The sequence below is a fragment of the Talpa occidentalis genome, unplaced genomic scaffold, assembly GCF_014898055.3.
Source record: "Talpa occidentalis isolate TD23 unplaced genomic scaffold, MPIMG_talOcc4v2.1 talOcc4.12, whole genome shotgun sequence".
Lineage (NCBI taxonomy): Eukaryota > Metazoa > Chordata > Mammalia > Eulipotyphla > Talpidae > Talpa > Talpa occidentalis.
In genome coordinates, this window is record NW_023601212.1 from 24,844,755 (window position 1) to 24,857,942 (window position 13,188).

At 39.7% G+C, this 13,188-nt stretch overlaps 1 protein-coding gene across 5 annotated transcripts in view; it reads left to right on the forward strand.

The window, feature by feature from the left end:
- Nucleotides 1-41: 41 nt before the first annotated feature.
- FAM118B (family with sequence similarity 118 member B) overlaps nucleotides 42-13,188 on the forward strand; it is a 37,953-nt gene continuing 24,806 nt past the window's right edge. For 2 of the 5 annotated variants that reach the window (XM_037505580.2, XM_054693192.1), the window contains exon 1: nucleotides 87-146. The gene's annotated coding sequence lies outside the window, so the exon portion shown is untranslated. Of the gene's footprint in view, nucleotides 147-192; nucleotides 1,107-9,611; nucleotides 9,679-13,188 lie in introns of those variants that run through there. The other 3 variants (XM_037505583.2, XM_037505581.2, XM_054693191.1) reach the window with 3 other exon arrangements.

Below are 13,188 nucleotides of genomic sequence, written 5' to 3' on the forward strand. Positions count from 1 at the left end.
GGAGCCGCGAGGGAGGCGGGAATGGGCGTGTTCTTCAGTCACGTGGGGGGCGGACTCTGGGCCGAGTCACGTGGGGCCGTGCGCGCTCAGTGCGGCTGCGCCGGCCGGTAGCTGCAGCTGGAGCGGTGGCGTTTGGTGGAGACGCGGTGAGTGTGTCGGGAAGCCGGGACGGGGCTGGAAGATGCCGGTGTTTCCAAGCGTTAAGGTTTTCGGCTCCCCAAGATTCACGTTCTCGAAGACCCCTGCCCTGGGGAACCGTTTCTCCCTTTGGGAGAGGATCCCACTCAAAAACACCTCCCCGCCCCCGCGCCCCCTTGGAAGCGATGCCCGGTAAACGCTCGCCCCACAGCCTTCTAGGGCGCCCCCTCGGCCCCCTGGGAATCACATCCCGGGGGTGAGGTCAGTCCCGGAGGGACGCCTCAGATCCCCTTTCATTTCCTCACTTCACGACCTGCGGAGATGCCCGGATCTCTTGAATCCTCTCCACTTATCTCCCAACTCCCAGCCTCTTTGTTTCGCGCTGTCCTCCCCCGGGGATGCTGTGCAAGCCCTCCCGTTACCCAGGCCCCCCATCCCGGGAACATCTACCTTCCTACCCCGGGAACATCTTGGGTTGCTTTTGCCCTTCCTCCAGAATTCGTTTCTTGGCGTCTTCTCTCCCCAACTCTCCCTACTTCCAAAGAAAAGCCTGAAAGTACGCAGCACGGTGCTTGCCTTTCGCCCTTCTGCTGCCTTCATTTTCCGATCCATAGTTTGCAGGCGCTCCACACCCGCTCTCCCTCTCTGAAAAGGTACAGCGTTGGGACGCCCGGCCCCAAACTGCAGGCGATACCCTCTGGTTTCGCTAAGGGTGGCTCGGAAGATAAACATCTGGTTCAGGATGTCGTGGGGCATACCTGCCGTTTGGAAGGAAACTGCTAATGCCGAGTTCTGAAAATGAGTAGGACCGTATTGGCGGTAGAGGAAAAGCATGTTTTTAGAGACTGCTTAGAATAACGGCTGCCTCGAGGAGTGGAGTAGGCAGTGGAATTAGGTTTGCGTCCTCCCCCCTCCAAAAGGGATTGGCAGAAGGGAGCCATGTTGAACGTGAAATAAAAGTTGAACAGGTAAGTGAGGCTAGCCTATGGAAAACTTTAAGTTGAAGAAGTGTTTGAACTCGAGTGATAAATGGTGAGGAGGCTTTGAAGCTTCCCGAGGAGGGGTGAGTTTCCTTGAAAGCGGACTTCTGGAGAGGAATCTGGCAATTGAAGGCCGGAGAAACTTAAAAGCAGAGGGCTTTGCGGGGGTATCAGCTAGGATGCTGCAATCTGTCTGGTCAGTAATGAGGTTATACCTGATTCAGTTGTCTTTTTTCCTTACACTGTAGTATACTTTCAGTTTGAATTGGTTTTGATTTGTACAAGTCAGGATGTACCGTTAGCACCTGCTCCTAAACTGTGAGTCCTCTAAGGACTTGTCTTTTTTTTTTATCCCACATCTGGCACAGTAATGGCACATATATTCATTCGAGGTTGAAGTGCATCATAGACATGTGTTAAATTTCTTATTTCTATCAGTTTTTGACCTCAACAATAGAGGTAGGATAATAATGTATTTGTAAGGAGTGGGAAAGAAGACTTGTGTATGTTTCTGTAATGAGTCGGATGTGGAGAACTCCTAGGGGTTTGAGAAATAACTCCCCTCTCTCCTGTTTTTCCTCCCTGCACATTTACTGTCAAAACATAGCTCTATAGAGGTTGAGAAATTCCACCTTAAAAGAATTATTACCTTTTGCTCGTATGCGCCTGACCCAGATTCTAATTTCACCAGTTAAGTAGTTGCATACCACATGTTACCTAGGTACATGACGCCTCCCTTTTCAAGGATGCTAAAATTTGTACACCAGGACTTAAATTCATATTGCTACCCTAATTACAAGCTTGTTTAGGGTATGGGGCTTTTATGATTTTGTGTGAGGGCTGGGAAATCCTGTTTCTGCCTTAACCTATCCTTGATAACATTCAGGAAATGACACCTATTCTGACCAGACTTAGCCCTGTAGGGCAGGAAATAAAATGAAGAAGCAACTCAGGTGTTTTTGCTAGTGACACAGAGCTTGCGTTCTTAGGTTTCAGGTTAAGCCAAGGTACGTACCATGGTGCTCAAGAATAAAAAAACACATCACTTTTTTCCTGGAAAATGGTCTTTTAAGTTTTTCTGTTGAAGCTTTGTAAGAGAAATTTGAAGAATTCAGAGTTTTTGTTTGTTTACTGGGTATCACAGTACAACTTTTCCCAATGTGGGTACCGAAGTTAACGGCTCCCTTAATGTTTCCCCTATGTGCAGGCACTAGGTGACTTAAGAGTTGGTCTCTGAGTATACAGGAATGTATTCAAATATGATGTGTGTGTTTTCTTTTTAATGTTATGTTGCCTTTCCCCATCATCAACCCAGTGGGTCCTAGTATAGGCTGTTCATTTTTCCATGTCTGCACCACGCTCATATCCTCTTCGCTCGACTGTTTTCTGAGTACAGAGAAGAAAATTCTGTTAGTGAGTTCTATAACCATATAAAGAAGAGCTTGATAATTACTTTTTAAAGGATAAGTTCCTAATGCAAGAGCAACAACGCTGCCTTTTTATTTCACATAGATATTCAAGGATTGACTTGAATAATTAGTATAAACATCACGAATTTAAGGTTAATTAGTGGCATAAAGTTAAGTTCTGAATCTGCAAACAGTGCTTTGCTAGTTGCAGACTAACCAGCAAATCAATTTCCCTAAAGAACAGGTGGTACTTGAACATTTTTTTTTTTTTTTTATGGTTTTAAAGAGATTCAGAGAAGCAATTAGCAGGAGCTCTCTGGAGGTGCCCTAGAAAGGCCAGTTGTTGGGAGCCTGAAGATCTGGGGACTAGTTCCAGTTCAGCTGCTTGTGAACTTGAGCAAGTAATTTGGGCTTTGGTTTTCTGTCTTTTTAAAGGTCCTTAAGCTTCTGTTCTTTGAAGATTTTCCATTGACACTTAAGTTCATAACGATTTATTTCAGACTTATGGTGAATACATTTAGCATTTGCACGGAGAACCAGCGTTCTGCTCTTGTCCCCAATATTTAACCTTATGCCACTGAACTAACTTCCTATTTGAAGGTACTTCATTGAGTGATGCTGGAATATATCTTAAGATTTCCCAAGTGGGATGCGTGAGAGACTGCAGGTAGAAAAAAATACTGGAAAATGATTATATGAACATTGCTATTCTTTATCTTACACCAGCATTTTAAGGAGATTCCATTATACTGTTGCCCCTCACACTTTATTCAAGTTTGGAGTAATGACCAAGACTGGTCTAACTTAAACCAGTACTTCCAAAACTTTTTTTCCTATCATGTGGGAGTAATTCTATCACTGAGGAAGACAGGTGGTGCCCCAAAGAAGATGACTGAACTGGAGTTTTGGCTGTCCCCAGTCCCCCGCTTCCATACCACAGGCAGTGGGGAGCCCTTATCTTGTGGTCCATCTGACCATTAAGAAGGTCAGCATTACACATTCAAGGTGTCTGCCCCAAATACAGCCTATCAGGAGGAACTGTGTCATTAATTAATTTTGCTAAATCTGCCTCTGATTTGTTTCTCCCTTAGAGGTCTTTATGCTTTTAGTTAGTTTATATTTAAAGGCCATACTTGTCCTTACAGTGTGACCTTTCTAGAAGGTAACTGATAAGGAGATGGGGGATGCTTCTGTCATGATGGTTTGACCTCATTAGATGATGGGCAGTCACTGCCTGTTTAGAGAAGATAGAAAATTTCTTTATATAGCTTATTTTATGTTTTCCATTGTACAAGTAATACAGAAAATGTGAAAATTGCAGAAGCAGAGTGTGAGAAAATCATTGATAGTTCTGTTTGCCAGAGACTATTAATATCACCTTTTTTCCCTCTTCCTTTTTTATCATGCTTTTTTTCCCTTAATTGTAAATTTCGAACATTTATATAAGTAGAGAAAATACTCTAATGGTCTTATCAGTTTCTACAACCAGCCAATACAGGGCCAGCCTTGTTCTACACCCCATCCTTACCTCCCAGATAATTTTGAATCAAATCCCAGACATAACTTCGTCTGTAAACACCTCAGTATATATCTGTAAAAGATAAGGACTTGTTTTTAACATAACCACAATACTATTATCACAAAAAATTCCTTAATACCACCAAGCAACCAGTGAGTGCACATATTTTCATGGCCTCATGTTATTTAAACAGTTAATTTGTTTGAATTAAGAGACAAAAAGGTCCATGTATAATGCATGCAACTTTTAATTAGAAGAATAAAGCCAAATAGACATTCCAAGGAGAAGGGTGCCTTAAGGATGCTTATAGCTCACTGCTTAAGACCTTGCACTTTGGAGTCAGTCAGCCTGCCTTCAGATTCCCCCTCTGCCTCTTGCTCAGTCTGTAACCTTGTGCATGTTACTAAACCTCCCTCACTTTAGTTTCCTTATCCTGTCATTATGGATAATATTTAAGACTTGTTGTGAGGATCAAATGAGTCAATTCAGGTTAAAGCACTCTTGTACAGCCTTAGCACATAGTTGCTGCCCAATAAATATTAGCTAAGTCCAGCACATAGTATAGCACCAGCTGCATACATTGATTGAATATCTTAAATAGAGTAAGAATCTGGAACTAGGAAATTTAGCCTAATCGGTCACATAGGTGATTCACTTTAAAGTTTTGCATTTTAAGTTTCTCATCCAAGAAAGGGTGAGGAGTGAATAACTCAATGATGTCTCAAATTCTAACATTTGCAGAAGAAAGTGAGACCGCTTGGTATTTTAGAAAGAGCATGAGCTTGGAAAACAGACTTGAATTTGCATCAAACTTTGTCATTTACAAGCATTTAATCTCCTAAACCTCAGTTATTCCATTATACATGTGGTGAGATTAATAATATCTTCTTAATAAGATTGTTGTGATGAGCAAGGAGCTAAATAGAGCTGGTGTCTAGCGTGTAGTAGATATTCAAATTATTAGTAACATTTCATGATTGTAAGATCAAATAAGAACATTACATTTGAGTATTTTCCAAACAGTAGAGAGCTGTGTATTTTATTTGCATTTATATAAATAAAGATGATCAAGTTACTTCATGGGATAAGGAATAGATACTGCAAGGGAAGTGGAGCATGCAAGCCATGTTTCCAGAACATGAATAATGGAAAATTGAAAGACCATGTGGTTGAATGAAAGCCAGAGGATATCAGGATCTATAGAGAAATTCAAGAAGGTATTTGCCACAGGTAGTTTTTTAAGTTGAATAGACTTATTTTCTGCCTTTTGGGGGAAATTTGAGCAATAGGTTAAAGATGTTGATTGTCATTTGTGCGTGTAGCGTTTGTTCTAATGATAGCTATACAATGAAAACAACCTCTCCAGCTGTCATGAGGCAGCTGCACTGTTGTTAATTGATTTAGAAAATCAAATCCATGCCAAGTTTACTGACCCCTAATAGTAGTCAGCCTTTCCCCAACTTGCATGAGGATAAGAATCACTGAGCTACCTTTAAAACTACAGATAATTCCTCCATAAATGTTGAGGTAGGGCCCAGGAATCAATTTCCCTCCCTCCTTCCTGCCCAACAAGCACCCAAGGGCCCTGGCTAAAAGTTCTTTCTTTTATGGATATAACAGATAAAAGATAAGTTTACTAAAAAATGTAAAGAGAAAAATTTTTAATTTTTATGTTGTTCCTTTTTTTTTCTTTTTATTTTTATACCAAAGTAATTCATGTTCGAGTAGTCTTAATACCTTAAACCTGAAATCCTTATTTTGTCTGCAAAAATCACATTTCTATCCCTCACTGAAATGATTGCTGGCATATCTGAAAAACAATAGTCTGAAATATACTGTGCACACATTTTCACATTTCTCTCATTTGAAAAATAAAATGTTTTTTATGGTCCTTGCTGCATCAAGACAACTAATGGGTTGTTTTGTTTACTTTAATTTTTAAAAGATTATTTATTTTAACATTTATCATTTTTACATTTTTTAGATTATATTTGCTTCCCCCATCCCCTTAATTTATTTTTAATGATTTGCAATGAAGTAGCATTGCCTTAATAAGTTGTGCATCATTACAAATCAGCATCTATATGTATTATATACATTAAGGACACCATTAAAACTCCAATTCTGTTCTTTACCATATAGTTAACTCTTTTTACTTGACTTACCTCTTCCCCCAACCTTTTGGTAGCCATTCATTTGGTTTTATCGTCTAAAAATCCATTCTTGTTTTAGTTAGTTAATTGTTTGATTTCCCTATATACCAATATGAATGAAATCATATGGCATTTGTCTTCCTCTCTCTGACTTGTTTCACTAAACTTAATAACCTTTAGTTACATCCATCTTGCAAATGGAAGGATTTCATTTGTTTTTTATAGTTGAGTGGTATTCCATTGTGTTTGAATACAACATCTGTCAGTGGGCACTTAAGTTGTTTCCAGCTCTTGCTCTTGTGAGTAATGCTGCAATAAACTTGGAGGTGCAGAGAACATTTCAAATTAATGTGTTTGGGGTGTTTTAGTTGGAAATGCTTTCTCTGTTGCACAATAAATTTCTTTCTTATAATTCTAATTATGAGCAACATCTTATATTTGAGTAGTTCATTCCACAAATATTTGAATGCCTACTATGTGCCAGGCACTGTTGTAAGATCTTGGGATACATTGTTAACTAAACAAGGATCCTTACCTTCCTTACCTCCTCTAGTGGGAGAGGGAAGATGACAAATAATAAACACAACTGGTGTATTTATTATACAAATGGTAAATATAGTTAGTATGTTAGAGGTTGGTGTGAGCTATGAAATAAAAATTAGAACAGTTACAGCCATAAGTGAAGAGGTTGCAATTTTAAATAGGTGATCAGGGTAGCAGCATTGGGAAGGTATGGTTTGAGCAAAGGCTTGGAAATTTGTGCAGATGCAAGGAGGCTGGGGAGGAGGCGGTGTGTGTGACCGGGCCAGGCAGAAGGAACAACTGATACAAAGAAAGACTCCAAAGCCAGAGTGTACCAGGCCTGTTTGAGGAACATTCAAGGGGCCAGTGAGTCTAGCAGGAGGAAGGGAGTTCCTCTACTTCCAGGAAGGGATTTTTGCATTAGTTTTTCAAAAAAATTCATAAGCCAAAGTAAATGAATAATTAGACAAAGAATTTTCATCTGACCAATGTTCTACAGATAGGAAACTGTAAATACCCAGACTAATGTCTTAACTTGAATTAGGTAATTCTAAAGTAACACAAATTTCTTAAATTCATTTTATAAGGCAACTGAACAAACAAAAAAGAATCTCTCTTTTTATGACTAAGAAACTGATGTTGGACCACATGCCTATTAACACTTAGTGCTCAGTAAAAACCAAAAGTTTTATCATAGATCTCCAAGTTGGAAAACTTTGTTTAATAGCAAAGGATGGCACACGCACTTGTCTCTGAGAGGGGCAGGGGTGGGGGGAAAATTGGACTGAGTCTGGGAGACTGGCCTTTAAGAACACTGCTAGTAACCTGCCTTATTTCTTTAAGATTCAGTGACTCTAAATTCTCTTAACATTTTTATTATCTGTTGTTTGAGTCAGTGAAATTTTCCGTGTGTTTATATGTCCCATTTTAAATTAGGCACACTGCTTTCATAAGGTCCTAATCAGTGACTATAGACTAGAATATCGCCAAAATTGTGTGCATATCAAATGTACTTTGTTGGTATATATTAAATATATCTTACCAATGTCGAGGTATATATATTAATATATTCTCACACACACTGATATTGATATATATTGTATTGATACTGGTTTTTTTAGTATCTTTGTTTCAGATGCACAGTACTCTTTAGCCTGTTTATCATAGAGTATTCTTTTGTAGTTTCTTAAACTTCTTTTGCATCGATTTCTTAATTTGTCATGGCTGTTTCTTGTTTGAGTCCTATCTGTGAATTCTGCTCGATATTTCTAGGTTAGTTTCTTACGAGGTTGAAGCTGAATTAAGATCACTAAAGAAAAGACTCAGAAGAATGGGTCTTTGACTGTTTGAAGCAAAACATTCTATTTCTCATAAAAAAGGAAAGGGGTACAAGTTCATACAACTGCAACTTGGAAGAACTGTTGACAGATTTCGACAGACCTTTTCTCTCCTTCCTGTAAGACCTGCATGTGAATCTCCCCCAGAATTAGTAATAGCCTCTTTTTCTTTAAAAGGAAACACCTCACCTTTTTAGGCTTCTAGTTCCATTGCCATTGTGAGAAAGTCAGAGTCTAGCATTTAGCAGACATTTAACAGCTGCTGAATGTTAAAATTAAAAGAGAAATTGAATGCACTCCAAGCAAGCTTATTCTTAAATTCCTTTTTATGGGATATTCTGATAACTGAATTTCAAACATAATTAAGAACCTGAGATAGGTGTTTAATGAATTATTTTTTATCTGTTAAATCTGTTTTTAAGGTTTTATACTCTTGAACATGAAATCAAAAGTGTAGTGATTAAATTGGACTTGAATGTTTTTTTCCCCTTTTAATAGCTAACAATAATCATAAAACAGAACTATACTGCGTTATCTTTCTTATATTCTGTCTTTGCTATTAGCTGAGTTTGGATTACATGACCATAACGTGGGGACCTCTGAGATGTCTCACCTGGTGTTGACAGTGAGTGCACTTAGTCACCATTAACATTCAGCTACACTTGGGGGTTTAAATCACAACATTTCCCAAGCTTCATGTTGTCAAAATAAAATACTGTTTAAATTGTCAAACTTAGTGCTCTTTAACTCAGAAATCTTCAAGAAAGTGAAAAGGGGTAGAAAATAGGTGGGATATTTTTACCAAACATTTTAATTTTTATTATGACAAAAAGTCTTCCCTTTAAGACTTGTGAAATTTCAACACATAGAGATCCTCTATAATGAGAGATCCTCTATAATGATAACATCCTCTGGGATCACCCCAACTTGGATGAATCTGAATTTATACCCAGCTTATTGTGTATACTCTGCTGACATAAAGTAAGCAGTTAGGGTATTGGCATCTGTAACCACACTGTTTTAATAGGAGGAATTTAGTTTTTAAGGACTCACTGGACCCTCAAATCTTAATCTTGAAGGTTGATTTAATTTCCTTTTTAATAAATAGTCTATCATTTGTGATGAGATTATGTGATCATACTACTTGATACCTGGAACGCATTTTTTTTTTTAAAAGGCACTTTTTTAGGATCTTAGCTTTTTATTTTTTATTTTTTTTAAGATTTATTTATTTATTCACACAAGCACTGAGTACAGTCGGAAGTGCGGGAGGATGAGAGAATTCACCAGAGCCAGAGCGGGGAGCAGAACAGGCAGAAGGACCGAAGTACACTGCTGAGGGGAGCAGTGGGCGACAGGAGAGGTCTGCGTGCCATGTGAGACCCTCCTCCGGTGGCCGGGGAGCAGCCGGGGATCAAACCGGTGCTGCAGAGGCTGCGGGCAGCTTCGCAACCCAGCGCTCAACCGCTGCTCCACCGGGGAGACCCTGGAACGCATTTTTATTAAATGTTTTTAAAGTCTCCTTCCTTAGCAACATGTGTCATTGTTTTCAGGATATACCTTCTCAGAAGCTTCAAAGGAGGGAAAGCAGTGACAAAGAAGGAAGTTATTCTTTGCACGGTAAAATCAACTTCCGTCACCACCTTCTAATTCAAATCAGGTTTTAATTTGGATGTTTCATTATTCCTTCTTGAAACAGTTTTGTTCCCTACTGTGCTGTATTACTTTGATTTTATAATTAGAAATAGCTGATATAAACAGAATGTGAACCCTTGAACCTAAAACACCAGAGTGGCTTATTGGGACTTGTGTTAAAAGGTTTTTTTAAGAATTGGAAGCTATATCTCTCAATCCTTAAAGTCTTTCAGAAACCCTACCTCTGATGAGGTCATTTTCACATTGTTCAGATAAGAGTCATTGTTGGGTGGTAAAATGCCAGGAATAGGTGGTATCCATCTGGCATTTTATCAGTGACTACCTTCAAGCAAGTTTTCAGGAAATGAGTGTAATACAGATCTTACTGACTGAGGTAGAGAGTGTCCAGTACATATAATTTAGGGATAAAAGTAGAGCAGACTAACTTAATCAGAGGTAGAGGAAATACTTCAAGGCTAGGGTACACAGAGAAATCAGTTCCTGGCACATCTAGCTGTTACTCATATATACAGTTCCATCTCTCTGTGTGTGTATTAGGAGGAAGAAAATGGAATTTTTTTTTTTTCCACACTGAGAGAAAAGGCTGCAGCCTACATTAATAGAACTGAATTTATCAACTACCTGAGTAAAATAGCTTATATAATTGTTAACTGCTGACAGACTCTTAAATGCTCCTTTGCAGCACCTTATCCTGGGTATCTTTTCCTCCTCCTTCCCCCCCACAGTTGCTAAAAACCAGATGTGTTGGAATTAGTCCTGAATCCACAATTAGATGGGTTTGTTTCTTCCAAGTTGGAGGATGACTATCTTTTTCCCTTAAAAAATGAAGTTAACCCTTTTCTGTGTTTATGCCAGAAAAATAAACCAGTCCTCATTTTCATTCACTGTTTCATTTTTTTAATTGGGGCCAGAAGGGGAGAGGCTGGAACTTGCTGGAAACTACAGCTGATCTTTTGAAGCAAGAAATATGCCATTTGTAGATCTTTTATTACCAGGCAAAAATGTCATTGTTAGAACTTTGCTCTCGATTTATTCCATCCACCCATATACCAGAGCATGTTGTTCTGAGTTCTTTCTGGCTTGTCACTTGTTTGAGCTGAGGACTATACCCTGGGAGCTCAGGGAGTAAGTAAGTAACACATCGCTCAGCTTGAGGAAGGCAGCCTGGGAGTCCTCACTCTGTTCTTAAAAGGAAAGAAGAACCTGATTTTGCTGTCTTTGCTGATGCCAAGATGCTGTGAAAGTGAGACTGCTGGGATTCTGTGTTGCTTTCAAATCCAGAGTACTCTACTTTGTACAAACTTAATTTATTCAGATAACCAGTCCCTTTTCCCTTGTTCCTTTCCCATGTTTCTTAATGGATTTTTCCTAGAACACTTGCCTAGGCTTCTCCCCTTTTTAAATCCAACAGATACCAGCTTTCTGTTTCCTGCCAAGCTGACAGGTTTCAAAATATAAATGTCCTGTTTTATAAGAAGACTTGATGATGGGGTTGCTGTTACTTTTTTCAGCATTTACCTAGTGTCTGATTTTTGTTTTTGCTAAACTCTGTTGGCCTTGAAGAGCTTTTCAGAGGCTTTTGCAGTAATCGGAGTAAAGAAGACAGTGCCACAGGAAACTGTCTTCGTTATCCTGTGGCAGAAAAGCATTTTCCATCTCTGCTGTTCATAACAAGTCTCACTAAAATGAAAACTCAGGGACTCCCTGGTGGTGCAGTGGGTTGAGCACTGCACTGTGAAGCCCTCCGCAGCCTCTGCAGCGCAGGTTTGATTCCTGGCTGGCCAGGGAGAAACCCACATGGTGGACCTCTCCTGTCTCGCTTGCTGCTTCCCTCAGCATTGTCTTCGGTCCGTCTGCCTATTCTGCTCCCCCCTCTCTCTGGTGAATTTTCTCACTCTCCCATGCCTCTGACCTGTACCCCAGTTCTTGTATACATAAATAAATCTTTTAAAAAAAAGAAAAAAAAAGAAAACTCAAAGAGTTTTAAATACATGTTAGGAACCTATGTAAATGTTTCCCAGTTAGCTTGGAAGCTCTTAACTGAATGTTGTTTAGGGTAAATGCTAAAATGGATTTTTCCCCCGAAACATTACTCTGAAAAGAATTAAAAATGGTTTGTGCTTAGATGCCACTGTGGTGTATGCATATGAGGCATCCTTGAGACTCAAGAGAAGATGTTACCCTGCTTAAAAAAAAAAAAAAAAAACAGGAAGGGTGTATGCTCAAGCAGACTGTGGGCATATTGAACTACTCTCATCCAGTTCTTTTTTTTTTTTTTTTAAAGATTTATTTATTTATACAAGAACCAGGGTACAAGTCAGATGTGCGGGAGGGTGAGAGGATTCACCAGAGACAGAGCAGAGAACAGAACAGGCAGACTGATGAAATACACTGCTGAAGGGAGCAGTGGGCGCAACAGGAGAGGTCTGCCGCGCCATGTGGGACCCCCGGCCGGGATCGAACTGGCACTGCAGAGGCTGCGGTCAACTGCCTGCCTGCGCCACCAGGGGAGGCCCTCTCATCCAGTTCTTAACCCTTTGCACTCCGCTGTCCCCTCTCAGGGGACATTGGAATTTATTAGTGATTACGGGGAATTGAGGTTATTTCAACGCAACTTTTTGAGACATGCATGTTTCCCTGAAGTTTTATCTTGAAATGGCACAAGAAATTAAATCAAAATATCATAAAATAGTTCAGAGTGCAAAGGGTTAAATGAGAAGACTGGTAACATTCCAGTAACAATTTATCAGGAAGTGTTGAACATATTTAATTCTCTTCTAGCGGATGGAACGGACCTTCAAAGCAGGTGATTCTGAAGAAAATAAATCAGAAAGTTTAATATTCAGGTACAGACATTAAGAATTGACCATTTGTCAGAAATGGAATCCAGCAAAAATGATCTTGCATATTTCCCAGGAAAGAATGCTAGACTGACCTAGGCTTCTGGGCGGTGGTTGGTGGTGGGAGCTACGTCACCCATAGTCCTTGTCACCAGAGAAGGCTGTTTGGCTCAGCTGCCGAATTCACCTGACTGCCTAGATTGCACCAGCAGAGCGCCTGGGTATATAGCCACTAGTAAGGGTCACCTCAGAATTAGTACAAGTAAGTCTGCTTCTTAGCACTGCAAGTTTTAAAAAAAAAAGACTGAGAAGCTAGTACTTTTTTTTTTTTTTTTTTATTCAAGGTAACATGAGTTTACAACACTATCTGATTCAGGTGTAGCTGTTCATTTAGCAACTGTGCTTATCACACCTTGCTCGCTACCAAATATCCCATCATCATCCACCATCCACCAGTCAACCCCTTACCTGTTCTCTTCCCTTCTGGTAACCATCATTCTGCTGTCAGAGTTTTATGGTTTGTTTTGCTTGTTTGATTGCTTTTTTCCCTTTTTATTCCACAAATGAAGATGAAATATGCCTTTTCTCCTTTGGATTTATTCACTTAGCATAATTCCCTCCAGTTCCATCCATG